The sequence below is a fragment of the Aedes aegypti genome, chromosome 3 (assembly GCF_002204515.2).
Source record: "Aedes aegypti strain LVP_AGWG chromosome 3, AaegL5.0 Primary Assembly, whole genome shotgun sequence".
In the NCBI taxonomy this organism is placed as follows: Eukaryota; Metazoa; Arthropoda; class Insecta; order Diptera; family Culicidae; genus Aedes; species Aedes aegypti.
In genome coordinates this window covers 93,238,659-93,253,686 of record NC_035109.1, presented here as the reverse complement: position 1 = coordinate 93,253,686, position 15,028 = coordinate 93,238,659, and the positions used below count along the sequence as shown (strand labels likewise).

Here is a 15,028-nt window from a genome sequence, read left to right as displayed (position 1 = left end):
CAATCGTTTCTTGATCTCCGTTCCATATATCCGACAATGCTTCCGACAGCATCGTCATTGGCTGCTTTCACTGTCCTACAGCAGTCCTCAAGAGGCAACGCTGCCTCAAGATGCTGCACTTACGTATTAGCGACATATGGTCACGCTAGATTGTACCAAAGCGGGCGTCGGTACCGTACATCGTTGATGACGGATGGTTTTTGGGCTCAGATTCACCATCACCAAGTAGTGGTCTAAGTGAATATTAGCATCACAATATATTCTGACTTTGGTTATGTCGGAGAAGTGCCGTTCATCGATCAAAACGTGGTCGATTTGCGATTCTGTCTGTTGGAGTGTTCTCTAGGTATACTGATGAAGGCTGTGCTGGAAATAGGTGCTACGAATGGCCATATTCTTGGAGGTGGCGAAATCTACCAGTCGTTGGCCGTTCTCGATAGTCAGCCGGTGGGCGCTGAAATTTACAATCGTCGGTCTGAACTCCTGCTCCTGGTCAACCTGAGCGTTTAAATCCCCTACGATGATCTCGACGTCGTGGTTTGGGCAGCGATCGTACTCGCGTTGCTATCATCGTAATGCGCCCTTGCTATCATCAGTGCTTTGCGTGTCACCCATAAAAGCCGTTCCCAGCTCACGTATGTTGCCGCAGTTCAGGTAGATGTTATGATTAGCTCTTAACATTCGCATCATTGCTCCTTTCCAACACACCTCCTGCAGCGCTACATTTCCGAAACCACGGAACTTCAGTACATTAGAGAGTATGCGTCGGAGTTATACCGAGTTTCCAAACGCTAGTCCACTTGGACGATGATCAGCCGCCCCTGACATGGGGAACAGACGCTGTTGTGAGCCGCTCCTAACATGAAGTCCAGACGCTCCAGGTTTGCAGAAGCAAACCCCCATGTCAGCATACCATCAAAGTTCTTATACCATAGAGAAACTTAAAAGTAGATGGAGTAACTTGTACCTTTTAATTGCAGCCTTCTTCAGTGTCAATTACTCGTATCCTCTGGAGAAATCGTCGCATCTCTCTACCCATACCTGCTATGTCGTGGTCAAAAATAGAAAAGGGATGATCACAATTATCATACTAATATCTAATTATCTACCTATGTATTCAAGCTCGTTTATATTACTTAGGTACGAACTTAAACAGCATTGACTGTCCGTTTTCTTGATCCCTATTAAGAAGTAGTGGAGGCTTTTTTTCTTCTCAATAAGGGATTAGCATATGCGGTTGCCACAAAACCAGATATTGAACAGACAATAATCGATGTTTAAACCGCCATTACACACATAATACCAATACAGTTGCAAGAATCAGCTACAAACGAAACTGAAGAGTCATTAAAAGAAAATAAATTCCAAATAAGAGGTCGAAATAGTGCTGAGGATAAAGTTTTGAAAGAACTTCAAGAGAAATCGGTATACTATGTAAAAGCGGACAAGGGCAATGCTGTGGTTATTTTGGATAAAGATGATTATGATAATCAAATGAACGAAAAAATAACTACTGGTCCCTATGAGCAATTCTCGCTGAAACCAGGCCGCCATCGCCATGTCATTGATCGCTAGTTTTCGATAAAACTTAAGGGTGGTTCTTTCTGTTTTCTCAAATTGGTGGACCCCTCGTACCCCAGCTAGCTGAACAGTTTGCGAAAAAGCCCATTTTTTGATAAATCTTGGGTATTTATTCACGGGATATGTCTCATATTTCGCTTGGAACACATAACAAACTTAGTGGCATCGTATAGAGAAAGGATAAAGCTTTTATTTAAACTTGAAAAAATTTTGGCGGCCATTTTGAATTTGGCCGCCATCTTGAATTTTGTTATAAAAATCGATTTTTCACCATTAGCACACCGCTAGTTTTGAATTCTGAGATCACCATCAGAAAGCTGAGGAAAAATTGCGTAAGATAGGCTACAGAAACTAGGTGAGCAATAGTATTTACCCTATCAAATGAACGCATTTCTAAATCATGTTATACGATTTTGACGTAAATGGCGAGTGCAATCAATACAAACATCATTTTTTGTACAACAAAGAAACAAGTTTTCAACCTTTGGTGTTTTATTCGAGTCGAGTAAAGAATAAGAATATTATTTTTAGTGAAAAAATCTGGCGGCCATCTTGGATTTTGACGCCATCTTGATTTTAGGTAGTAGAATTAATTTTTCACCTTGTTAGCACTCAGCATGTCGAATGCAGAGGCTACCAATAAAAAAAGTTACGTATACTCTTCTTCTTATTATTCTTCATTTTACTGACGTACGTCCCTACTGGAACCGAGCCTGATACTCAGCTTTATTAGTTATAAATCCAGGTTATTAAACAAGAATTTTCTTTTTAAATGCGATTTCCGACAACAGAATAATTCTTCGACATATCATTGAATTCAGTATTAATGAATAAATAAATTCAATAAATGAAAACCGTCAAAAAACATTGATTGTATTAAACAAACATTTGTTTACCCTATGCATTGTTGTTCATTGTATGAAGTTTATAAATTGCGTGTCGGGACATTAGTAAGCCTTGTGGTAATATATGTAGTTCTAACGTAAAACATTGACAAAAATGCATTAATTTATAATGAAAGTCTTAAATTTTGAAGCAAAAAACATCCTTGATTTTCTAAGCCATAACGTATCGTTTTAGTACCGCCCAACATGCATGTGAAAAATAGCAAAATTGAATGATGAGAAGCAGGTTTTGTTCTAATGTGGACGTAATGCCGAAAGGCAGGTGTATAATTTCGAGGTTAGAAAAACTGGCGGCCATCTTGGCTTCGACGCCATCTTGATTTTTAGCAGTTGCATGATTTTTTACCATCTCAGTCCTCATCATGTTGAATTATAAGGACTCCGTCAAAAAAAAAACAATCAGATTCTATCTTTCTTACCTTATCTCAGCTGTTCAACTGATTGTTCATTTGTATTCAATGGTTCAAATAATACACCAACGATTGAAAACTTGTTTCTTTGTTGTACAAAAAATTATGTTTGCATTGATTGCACTCGCCATATACGTCAAAATAGTAGAACATGATTTAGAAAATCGTTCATATCATAGAGTAAATACCTTTGCTCACCTAGTTTTTGTAGCCTATCTTACGCAATTTTTCCTCAGCTTTCTGATGGTGATCTCAGAATTCATAACTAGCGGTGCGCTAATGGTGAAAAATCGATTTTTATAACAAAATTCAAGATGGCTGCCAAATTCAAAATGGCCGCCAATTTTTTTTTTCAAGTTTAAATGAAAGCTATATCCTTTCCCTATACGATGCCACTAAGTTTGCTATGTGTTCCAAGCGAAATATGAGACATATCCCGTGAAGAAATACCCAATATTTATCAAAAAAATGGGCTTTTTCGCAAACTGTTCGGCTAGCTGGCGTTCGAGGGGTCCACCAATTTGAGAAAACAGAAAGGATCACCCTTAAGTTTTATCGAAAACTAGCGATCAGTGACATAAAATTGGAATTCTAACGATGGGTGCCGATGGCGGCCTGGTTTCAGCGAGAATTGCTCCTATAGGCATTTCAGAGTCAATCCACTTCCCACAATGGTGAGACATGTAAAAAAACTTAAAAAGAATGTAAGCCGCTTTTTAGAGATAACACTAGCTGCCTCAATGTTTTTAATTCACACGGTTAAAAAATAAATGCTAAATAGCGTAAAAGTCATACTAAAACCATATTTGGTTTATTCACCCCTTGCAATGATTTTTTATGAAATATGTCTTGCTAGTATAAACGGTTTTTATAGTAGTACAGACATATTTCACTATTATTGTTCCAATGCATTTTAAATGGTTATTCTATAAATTGCTTAAAATTACTAGCTGTTTTTGTTTTTGTAAAAATGAAAAATCATCATCGTAAATTTATTCAGAAAGGAAATTATATTTGCATAGTAAAAGTAAGTTTCCTACCTACGATTAGCTGCTTGCGTATGCTAATCGTTTATGGACGAAGCTTCAACAATACTCGCCGCCATAAACACCCAACAGAGAATATTCACCGTTCCTTAAAAACCCCAATTCCTATTTTGGCTTTAAAGGTTTCCTTGGTGATCAAATGGGTTCCAGCATTATCTCCTTTTGCTTCCCAACGAGCTTCCGGCCCGGTAGTTTACTGTGCAGGAATTTCACAGAACTTTTTTCTTCTCATGGTGTACTTCATTACTCTCTTCTTCTTCTTCTTCTTTCTGGCGTTACGTCCCAACTGAGACAAAGCCTGCTTCTCAGAATAGTGTTCAATGAGCACTTCCACAGTTATTAACTGAGAGCTTTCTTTGCCGGTTGACCATTTTTGGATATGTATATCGTGTGGCAGGTACGAAGATACTCTATGCCCTGGGAATCGAGAAAATTTTTCTTTACGAAAAGATCCTTGACCAGCGGGATTCGAACCCACGACCCTCAGCATGATCATGCTGAATAGCTGCGCGTTTACCGCTACGGCTATCTGGGCCCCATTCACTACTCTCTGCAATTGGGCTCTGCACAAAAATCTGTCTCTCACTTTCCCTCCTTTATGAAATTAGTAAACTACAAAGCCAGTAAACGTCAAAATCTCATGCGAAATCAAAACAGTGCAGTGCCCCATAGCTAAATAGATCAGTTATTAACGGATTAACGGAAATGTTTCTATTACACTCAACAAACGTGTCGTGGCTTGCTTGTTGAAAATATCAATTAATTCCAATAAGTCCCAAGGTTACCAATCAGTAAGGGTTTATTCACAAATTTCATAACGCCAAAAATTGTCATTTTTGATACCCACCCACCCCCTCGTAACGCATTTTGTACGAATGTTTTTCGAATTTCGTATTAGCTGTAACATCCCGAGCACACCCACCCACCCCCTTCAGCGTTACGAAATTTGCGAATGGACCCTAACGCATATGATTATGAGGAAATAAATACTCAATATTCATTTCAATGTATAACACAAAATAATTCGACGCATATTTCTAATGCATTGCAAATAATTAATATGAAAAATGTCAATATGAAACACTAAGCTGTTTAGTATTTTCTATTTTTACAGTGCAGTTCTACCAAGAATTGATGGCTTGCCAAAAATTCACAAACCTGGCAATGAAATGAGAGAAATTATATCAGCAGAAGTGTCTCCTACACACAAACTTGTAAAGTGGCTGGTTAAGGAATTCCAATCCATGTACAAACCTCTTGAAAGCCCTTCAGTTAGCAATACTCAGGAGTTTGCAAGCTTCTGGGTATTTATATTCAAGATGATGAAATTATGGTTTCTTTTGATGTTAAATCATTATTTCCTAGTATGCCAGTTAAAGAAGCCATAAACCTTTTGGAAGAATGGCTACTTAACCAACACAATGAGTCAAATTGGAAAAAACAAAGTTCGGTATTATATCAAATAAACCCGACTAGTTAAGAGAACTATTTTAGCTTCCTTGATCCTTTCAGGGTTATAACAAATTAGAGTAGAGGTTCATGTAACCTACCTTAACCTCAGGGGCTGCATACTCTGCCCAAGTAACAATTTATGTTCTAACTGGTTTCATTTATATTTATGATAGTTTTATCGTAGATATGCATATTTTTCTATGTTTTATAATGGTTTTCATCCAGTAGAAATGATCTTGAACCGTTTTTGGTTTTAAATACTTCCTCAAGAACACTTGGGATGCATTCCATAAAACTTCATTTTCAATAAGAATAAGTGACCTTGGCAACAGTTTTATGAAACTCTCATACTTATCTGTAAGAACGCGCTCGAGAGTAAGAACTCTTGGCCGAGAACATCATAATTTCTCCCCCATAAATCAACGCCAGGGTTAGGAAAAAAAATCTGAATTCAGTCTACAGTAGCCAAACAAAACCAATCACAGTCAGCGAAGCCAGTGAAACTCACGCCCATCGCTGCTGTAGGCACAAAGCAATGAAAATTGCAAAACTCCCGTTGCTAAGGGCACCCAAAATTACTGTAGAAAAATGTTCTATTTCCCGCTGCATTTCCCGCATTCAGAGCCTTCAATGACACTAACAATTTAAAAAATTCATTCACCCATCATAGACTACTCGATGAGATTCACGTTTTTGATCTACTGTAGTGGGAAGAGCCACGTGATTTTCGCAAAATTCAAGCCTACTACTATCACCGTTCCCAGCACTGATCAACGCACTAATATGTACATTATTGATTGCAGTATTATGAATCCTATCGTTTACGGGGGCACCTTGCGTGGATTTTCGATCTGTTCTTCACGGAACTCGTTGTTGAAGGGGCACAAACGCACTGCACTCTTTTCACCCGACCTGACCAAGTGATCCACCGGAATCACTCCGGCCACAGGAACATTCCCGAGAACCTCTGACCACTTTCCGTAACTAGATATGTATACGAATTCACTGACAAAAAATGATTGAAATCCGTTTTTTATTTGCAAAGCTCTCTCTTTCAGGGCCTATACAGGTTAAGGATGCTTCAAGTTCCTTTCAGGATGCTTCCAGGATCCTAGAAGAATCCTTTAGAATGCTCGTAAAAATCTTTCAGGATGCAAGAAGTATCCTTACAGGGATGCTAGAAGGACCCTTTCAAGATGCTAAAATATTTGTTTCGGGATGATTAGAAGAATCATTTATGGGATGCTAGAAGAGTCCTTTCAGGATGAACGAAAAAATATATTTGGGATGCTAGAAGTATCCTTTCAGTATGCTGGAAGAATCCGTTCAGGATAGTAGCAAAATCTTTTCAGGATAGTATCCTTTAGAGATGCTTAAATATTTTTATTTCAGTATGCTAGAAGATATTATTCGGGATGCTGGAAGAGTACCTTTGGATGCTTCCAGGATCCTTTCAGGATGCTAAAGATTTTTCAGGACGCTAGACGAATTCTTTCAGGATACTTCATACTTTTGGATGCTTCTTGAATTATTCCGAGACGCTTTCTGTATTTTTCTTGATGCTTCCAAACTTCTTCATAGTTTCTCCTACCTCGGCCGCCACACAAAAGGATCTATTTTATTCTTTCAATCACACGAAGTACTAATGGTAAGCCATACGCAGCATTTATCAACCTAATCTTACAACTTGTTGATAAATGAAAAAAAAAAAAGAATTTAATTTTGATAATTACAGTTACAGGCAATTTTCTTTGAAGGTGGACTTTTCTTTACCTTGAAATTAGTTTTTATCCTCAATACAGATTCGAAACAACTGATTTCATTTCAATAAAACAACTTATTTAAGTGGTGTCCTTATATAGCCTTGGCCATAGTCGATTGCTTGGAGAAGAACTCTTCAGGGGGAGGGAGTCGAAAATTTTCAATTTGTTTTACGCTACCTCTTTCCTCTCTCTAAAAGCGTGGACAAAGTTTATTTATTACCTCTTCGTGAATGTCAGGCCCAAACCCCTCCATAAATTTGTAGAAAGTTCTAATTAAAATGAGAAAAAGAAATTCCTTAAATTCTGATGAAATTTCTGGAATTCGCATAACGCTTCTCAAGGCACTTCTAGAAAATTCAATGAATTTTCTGGAAGAAATTATCACAGTAATTCTTCGAAAATTTTCTGATTAAACTGCTTATTTTCGAATCTTCCGATAAATTCCTATAAGCAACGCTGCAAATATTTCATGAAATAATTTCTAGATTACTACCAGTTAGTATCCGTAAGGAGACACCTAAAAATCAAAATTTCAAAATGACAAAATATAGTTTCAAAGATGAAACACAGTAAAGAATTGAACACGGAAGAAAGTAAGCTCTATACCAGATTATAAACAAACAGACCGCAAGTGTTAAAATGATTGAAAAACACTCTAGTGCAATAGCGTCGAGCTTTTATAGCCCGCTTATAGTAGATAAGTTCAACTGTCATCTTGTACAAATAAGCATCGTTAAGCCAACAAGTTTCGGTAAACAAAATCAAGACTGAAATTCAAAAACCTGTGTTACAGACCGAGATCTACAAGCGACGAATCCTGTACTAATTCTTTGTCTATACATTCCATGGAATAAAACATACGTTACAGTAGTCTACCAACAAATCTTTAAACTGTTTAATTTTATTGTCACAATCATTCTAGTACTATATTAATACGACATACATAGATAATGCCCCTTATCCATCGAATACTGTTTCACAAACCATGACGATGCGAATCTAGTTCAGTTCACTGTCGTGAACACGCGCCTAGATCATTTCCGCCATCGACCAACTCCAGCACAATGTCGGTCATCTTCCGCCGGCAAAGTTCGTTCGGTGGGACGTTCAACTCCGGTGGCGTAGATGCCGAGTCCGATCCGCTGACGTACAAATCGGGAGCTCCTCCGACGAACAGGTACTGATCGGGAGCATGTCCATTGCCGTTCCCAGCCCGAACGGTGAACAGCTTCGAAACTCTTCCTCGATCTGTCGGAGCAGGTCAGTTTCATCGGTGCAGAAGTCCTGAAGCGATCCAAGGATTTTCAGGGACCTCACCAGCTGTTGGTGGTAGATGCCGAGCCAATTCTGGAGGTTGGCCTTCCGCAGCGAGCCGTCCGTAAAGCAGTAGATCAGTAGGCTAAATCCAGGGCGAGCGAGCCGTAGCGGATCAATGGAAGTCCAAGAAGCAGTCTGCAATAAAGAAACACTAATTACCGATCAATCCTTATGATTAAATTACTTTCCACAAACCTCAGTTATCGAACCCTTTTCGTCATGTTTAAAGAGTATATATTAGTCCAACAGTCTCCATGGCAGATGACCGACAGCTTACTTTTCCGGCTCACCAACTCCACCAGGTGCCGAAGCAGTTCTCCAAAAATCCTTTCATCTTGTCCAGATACTCCTTCTGACCCGGAATGGTCTGCGAAAACCATTTGTATAGCATTCTTCGTCAAAATGTCATTAGTAATGCTTGTACCACTCGGTGTTCTCTTTGGTGAATATTCCCTCGGAAATTTTCGAAGTCAACCTTTTGAACTCATTTCGGATGTTGCGTCTTGTAGGCCAAGCTGACCGCGTGGAACTTCGACAGTTCCACCAGTATGGCCTTTCATCTGCTCCATGCCAAGACCTTCCTGTCGATCCGGCATGGTAAACCGGCGAGCTCGCAGATCTTCCAGCATTATCAGATCATTCTGGGCCAGATAGACACGTTGGATCGCCATGAAAATGTGGACTCACGTCCTTGGTTTTACGTTTCTGGAACGCAATGAACTCCGGCATGATTGCAGTTGTAGAACTCAACTTCATTTGCGGAAAAGAGCCTCACTTTAAACGCCTCACGTTTGACTTTGCAAATCCGGAAGTCGCTTACAGATTACCGATCGCTCCCAGGCGAAGCTTTTTGGTGCCATCCTTGGGGCGGGGTTAGCCTTTGAGCGTTAGTCGGAATTAGGGCCGCGGTTATAGTTGTCCCCGCGTCCGGATCCTTGGGCCTCCTGAGGATATAGATAAATTATTCTAGTTTAGTATAACCAATACAATCAAAAAATTCATCAGCTCTACCTTCAAGAAGAGAATCATTAGTGTTACATTTCTATAGAATATCTATATTCTTATATCATAAAGCCAGGATTTCTATCAGGAGGGGGGGGAGGGGTCAAAGCGAACACAAAAGTACATTTACAAATCTAATGCCAAAAACGATCATTTAAACATTAACTTATGTATTCATTTTTGCAATAAAACGTTTAAACTATACTAGATAGCCGTAGCGGGTTATATGCCGCCAGCTATTTCAGCATGGCCAAGATTAGGGTCGTGGATCCGATTTCTTGCTGGTCAAGGATCTTTCCAAAAAAGAAGTGAAACTATATTGATCAGCAATTTTAAACATGAACTCGGTTGATTTCATTACAGTTCTCCAAGAAGTGCCTGAAATAAGGATTCCATCGGGCATTTCTTCCAGGAACAACTCTTAAAAATTTTAGGCATCTCTAATATATTTTTTAAGGAAATCCGAATGAAATTACACAGGAATTTGTTCGAGTTCCTGTTGAAATTTCTCCAGAATTTGTTTTTATTTCTCCCTCTGGGGTCACGGTATAAAAACCGTTGCGGGATTCATGAACAAAAAGTCACTGAAATCATCAAATTTTATGTTTCATGATACCGGGTAACCCCCCGTTGTTTGACCACATTTAATCTGAACACTTAATTAATCTGTACCCCGCTAATTTGCACGGTCGTTCAGATTAAAAATGCGTTCAAACGTCATTTAGCTCATGGAACGGAACCAGAATCAAAACAAACAGTGAAAGAAGGTAACCAGAAACACGTTTCTAGGGTGACTAGATGTTCAAATTAAAAATGAACCCCGATGGTTTGCATGAGGTACCGTTCAAATTAGCGGGGGTCCACGGTATCATGATTACAAGTAGGCTTGATAATATTCTTTCAAATTATCAGAGTATAGTGAGCAGCATGCTGCCTTTGCCTCTTTCAAAGGGAGCGACAAAAACCCTAGCAGCGGCAACAAAACATGAGCGAGAAATATGCAGCACAAAACGCAACAAATCAAAATTCCATCACATAAGAGTACCATCACAACTCGGCGAGGGCTGTTTTGTTGTGAGGGTCACTCAAGAGTTCTTTCATAGTGTGAGTAAACGTGAGCATAGCAACGAGAGAGAAAAAGCCCCAGAAAAAACCTCACCTTTCTTGCAATCTCACTCGAATCGTTTAAGGATCTGTGTTGAGAATTTCGAGTTAAGTTTTTACTCCTCAGAAAAACGTTAAAATCGCCTCATTTTTGCATCGCAGCGGAGTTTCTGTCAAGCCTGACAAGTTATGAAGCCATGAATAACATTCAAGAACTTGTGTGCTCTGGGCGTTACACAAATCTAACTGTCAATTTTTTGCCTTAGTCTAAGCCAGGCATTGAAGGCTTGAGAGAGCGTAATGAGCATGAGTTTTACGCAATCAAAGCGACCATGTTTTGCAAGCAAACAGTTTCACTCAGCTTGACTCCAGTTAGTGATCATCTGAGAGAGAGGAGACCAAGGTATTTAGAAGGGAGGTAGTTCGATGTGTCAAATATAGCTTTCCGCCATGGAGAAAAGGATGACAGCTAGCTGGTTTGTTATGCTCAAGTAGGTCAGCAAGCCACGAAACTAAAAGAAATTTTCCCTGAAATCATTTTGTTTTCGAAAACGTCAGTTGTTCGAAATTTTCTGGAACGCTTCCAAAGCACATACTCAGCATCAGGGATTGAATCCTGAGAAAATTGAGAGAATCTCTCACGTATCGCTCTTTGTAACTATCATAACATGCTGCACCTTTATTGAGGAGACTTGTTATCGTATACTGCCTTACGAACTTTGATCAGATTGGTCGGGGATAGTCAGGCATGAATAAAACCCCCTCAAAAACATGTCCAAGCCTGGGGGGACCACTATCTGCCTATTGGAAGTTCGTGGATTGTTTATCGTGCAAGTAAAGAAAAACACCTATCCCCAACAGTAAACAAGCAAGAAAAATGGGATTTATCATCGCTCTCTCTTTGGGGGCTCTCGCTCGCTGCTTCCATTTATCAGACTTGTTACACCTTGCGATACAATGACGATCGTGGATCGCAACAGATGGGGATGTTTTTCTTTGCTTGCTTTGATCGTGCTTCATACTCAAGATAGAGCGAATTCCGCAATGCCCCTGCTCAGCATCATGCCAATCTCGAATTACAAAATAACTGCGCGATTGACAATTGAATTTCACGACGCAGGTGTTCGGGGGAAAAAGAGGTGAATATACACCTAGCAACACCATGTGTAACACTAACACGAGTCACGAACTGCTACGAACTGCTATCGTTTGGCAGGTACGACGATACTCCTCTATGCCCAGGGAAGCCAAGAAAATTTCCATTACGAAAAGATCCTGGACCGATCGGGAAAAAGAATCCCCAGACACCTTCAAGCATGGCTTTGCTTTGTGTCCGCGGACTCTAACAACTCGGCTAAGGAAGATTCCAGCATACATCATGATTTAATTTGACACCATTTTCGCTAAAAATTGAAAAAAGTAACGTACAACTGGGTAAATTATTGTACACTACCCGCCATAAGTATGGAATCGCATCATCTAGTATTGCAACACCTCAATTGAATATTGCAGCACCCCCCAAAAGAGTTTAGCATCACCCGTAAGCTATTAACACTAATGACGCAATATCTTGGAAACCTTACTTTCTAGAAAGCTGCGGTCTTCAGCAAAGTTGTCAGAAGCCTTACTGGCGTTCATCAGCTGAAATTTTTTAATGGCGCCATTTTGCCGCTACGTGGCGCTAGTGTGCATGTAATTGGTCATATTTTAGACGGCTCTAGCTCATGAACCTGACCACTTAGAATGTTCGTGTCTTCAGCAAAGTTGTTCAGAAGCTTAAAAGCAATCTGAGCAGCACTGATTGGTTAGCAATTTGCCGCTACGTGGCGCTAGTGTGCATGTAAATTGGTCATATTTTAGACGGCTCTAGCTCATGAACCTGACCACTTAGAATGTTCGTGTCTTCAGCAAAGTTGTTCAGAAGCTTAAAAGCAATGTGAAACAGCACTGATTGGTCAGCAATTTTGCCGCTACGTGGCGCTAGTGTGCATGTAAATTGGTCATATTTAGACGGCTCTAGCTCATGAACCTGACCACTTAGAATGTTCGTGTCTTCAGCAAAGTTGTTCAGAAGCTTAAAAGCAATCTGAGGCAGCACTGATTGGTTAGCAATTTTGCCGCTACGTGGCGCTAGTGTGCATGTCATTTGATCATATTCTAGCAGGCTCTAGCTCATGAACCTGACCACTTAGAATGTTCGTGTCTTCAGCAAAGTTGTTCAGAAGCTTAAAAGCAATCTGAGGCAGCACTGATTGGTTAGCAATTTTGCCGCTACGTGGCGCTAGTGTGCATGTAATTGGTCATATTTTAGACGGCTCTAGCTCATGAACCTGACCACTTAGAATGTTCGTGTCTTCAGCAAAGTTGTTCAGAAGCTTAAAAGCAATCTGAGGCAGCACTGATTGGTTAGCAATTTTGCCGCTACGTGGCGCTAGTGTGCATGTAATTGGTCATATTTTAGACGGCTCTAGCTCATGAACCTGACCACTTAGAATGTTCGTGTCTTCAGCAAAGTTGTTCAGAAGCTTAAAAGCAATCTGAGGCAGCACTGATTGGTTAGCAATTTTGCCGCTACGTGGCGCTAGTGTGCATGTCAATTGGTCATATTTCTAGCAGGCTCTAGCTCATGAACCTGACCACTTAGAATGTTCGTGTCTTCAGCAAAGTTGTTCAGAAGCTTAAAAGCAATCTGAGCAGCACTGATTGGTTAGCAATTTAGCCGCTACGTGGCGCTAGTGTGCATGTAAATTGGTCATATTTTAGACGGCTCTAGCTCATGAACCTGACCACTTAGAATGTTCGTGTCTTCAGCAAAGTTGTTCAGAAGCTTAAAAGCAATCTGAGACAGCACTGATTGGTTAGCAATTTTGCCGCTACGTGGCGCTAGTGTGCATGTAATTGGTCATATTTTAGACGGCTCTAGCTCATGAACCTGACCACTTAGAATGTTCGTGTCTTCAGCAAAGTTGTTCAGAAGCTTAAAAGCAATCTGAGACAGCACTGATTGGTTAGCAATTTAGCCGCTACGTGGCGCTAGTGTGCATGTAATTGGTCATATTTTAGACGGCTCTAGCTCATGAACCTGACCACTTAGAATGTTCGTGTCTTCAGCAAAGTTGTTCAGAAGCTTAAAAGCAATGTGAACAGCACTGATTGGTTAGCAATTTGCCGCTACGTGGCGCTAGTGTGCATGTAATTGGTCATATTTTAGACGGCTCTAGCTCATGAACCTGACCACTTAGAATGTTCGTGTCTTCAGCAAAGTTGTTCAGAAGCTTAAAAGCAATCTGAGGCAGCACTGATTGGTTAGCAATTTAGCCGCTACGTGGCGCTAGTGTGCATGTAAATTGGTCATATTTTAGACGGCTCTAGCTCATGAACCTGACCACTTAGAATGTTCGTGTCTTCAGCAAAGTTGTTCAGAAGCTTAAAAGCAATGTGAAACAGCACTGATTGGTTAGCAATTTTGCCGCTACGTGGCGCTAGTGTGCATGTAAATTGGTCATATTTTAGACGGCTCTAGCTCATGAACCTGACCACTTAGAATGTTCGTGTCTTCAGCAAAGTTGTTCAGAAGCTTAAAAGCAATCTGAGACAGCACTGATTGGTTAGCAATTTAGCCGCTACGTGGCGCTAGTGTGCATGTAAATTGGTCATATTTTAGACGGCTCTAGCTCATGAACCTGACCACTTAGAATGTTCGTGTCTTCAGCAAAGTTGTTCAGAAGCTTAAAAGCAATCTGAGGCAGCACTGATTGGTTAGCAATTTTGCCGCTACGTGGCGCTAGTGTGCATGTAAATTGGTCATATTTTAGACGGCTCTGGCTCATGAACCTGACCACTTAGAATGTTCGTGTCTTCAGCAAAGTTGTTCAGAAGCTTAAAAGCAATCTGAAGCAGCACTGATTGGTTAGCAATTTTGCCGCTACGTGGCGCTAGTGTGCATGTAAATTGGTCATATTTTAGACGGCTCTAGCTCATGAACCTGACCACTTAGAATGTTCGTGTCTTCAGCAAAGTTGTTCAGAAGCTTAAAAGCAATGTGAACAGCACTGATTGGTTAGCAATTTTGCCGCTACGTGGCGCTAGTGTGCATGTAATTGGTCATATTTTAGACGGCTCTAGCTCATGAACCTGACCACTTAGAATGTTCGTGTCTTCAGCAAAGTTGTTCAGAAGCTTAAAAGCAATCTGAAGCAGCACTGATTGGTTAGCAATTTTGCCGCTACGTGGCGCTAGTGTGCATGTAAATTGGTCATATTTTAGACGGCTCTGGCTCATGAACCTGACCACTTAGAATGTTCGTGTCTTCAGCAAAGTTGTTCAGAAGCTTAAAAGCAATCTGAGACAGCACTGATTGGTTAGCAATTTTGCCGCTACGTGGCGCTAGTGTGCATGTAAATTGGTCATATTTTAGACGGCTCTAGCTCATGAACCTGACCACTTAG

General features: G+C 40.3%; 1 pseudogene; it reads right to left on the bottom strand.

Moving 5' to 3' along the window:
* Positions 1 to 8,019: 8,019 nt before the first annotated feature.
* LOC110678095 lies at positions 8,020 to 9,441 on the bottom strand (annotated as a pseudogene).
* Between the last annotated feature and the right edge of the window lie 5,587 nt (positions 9,442 to 15,028).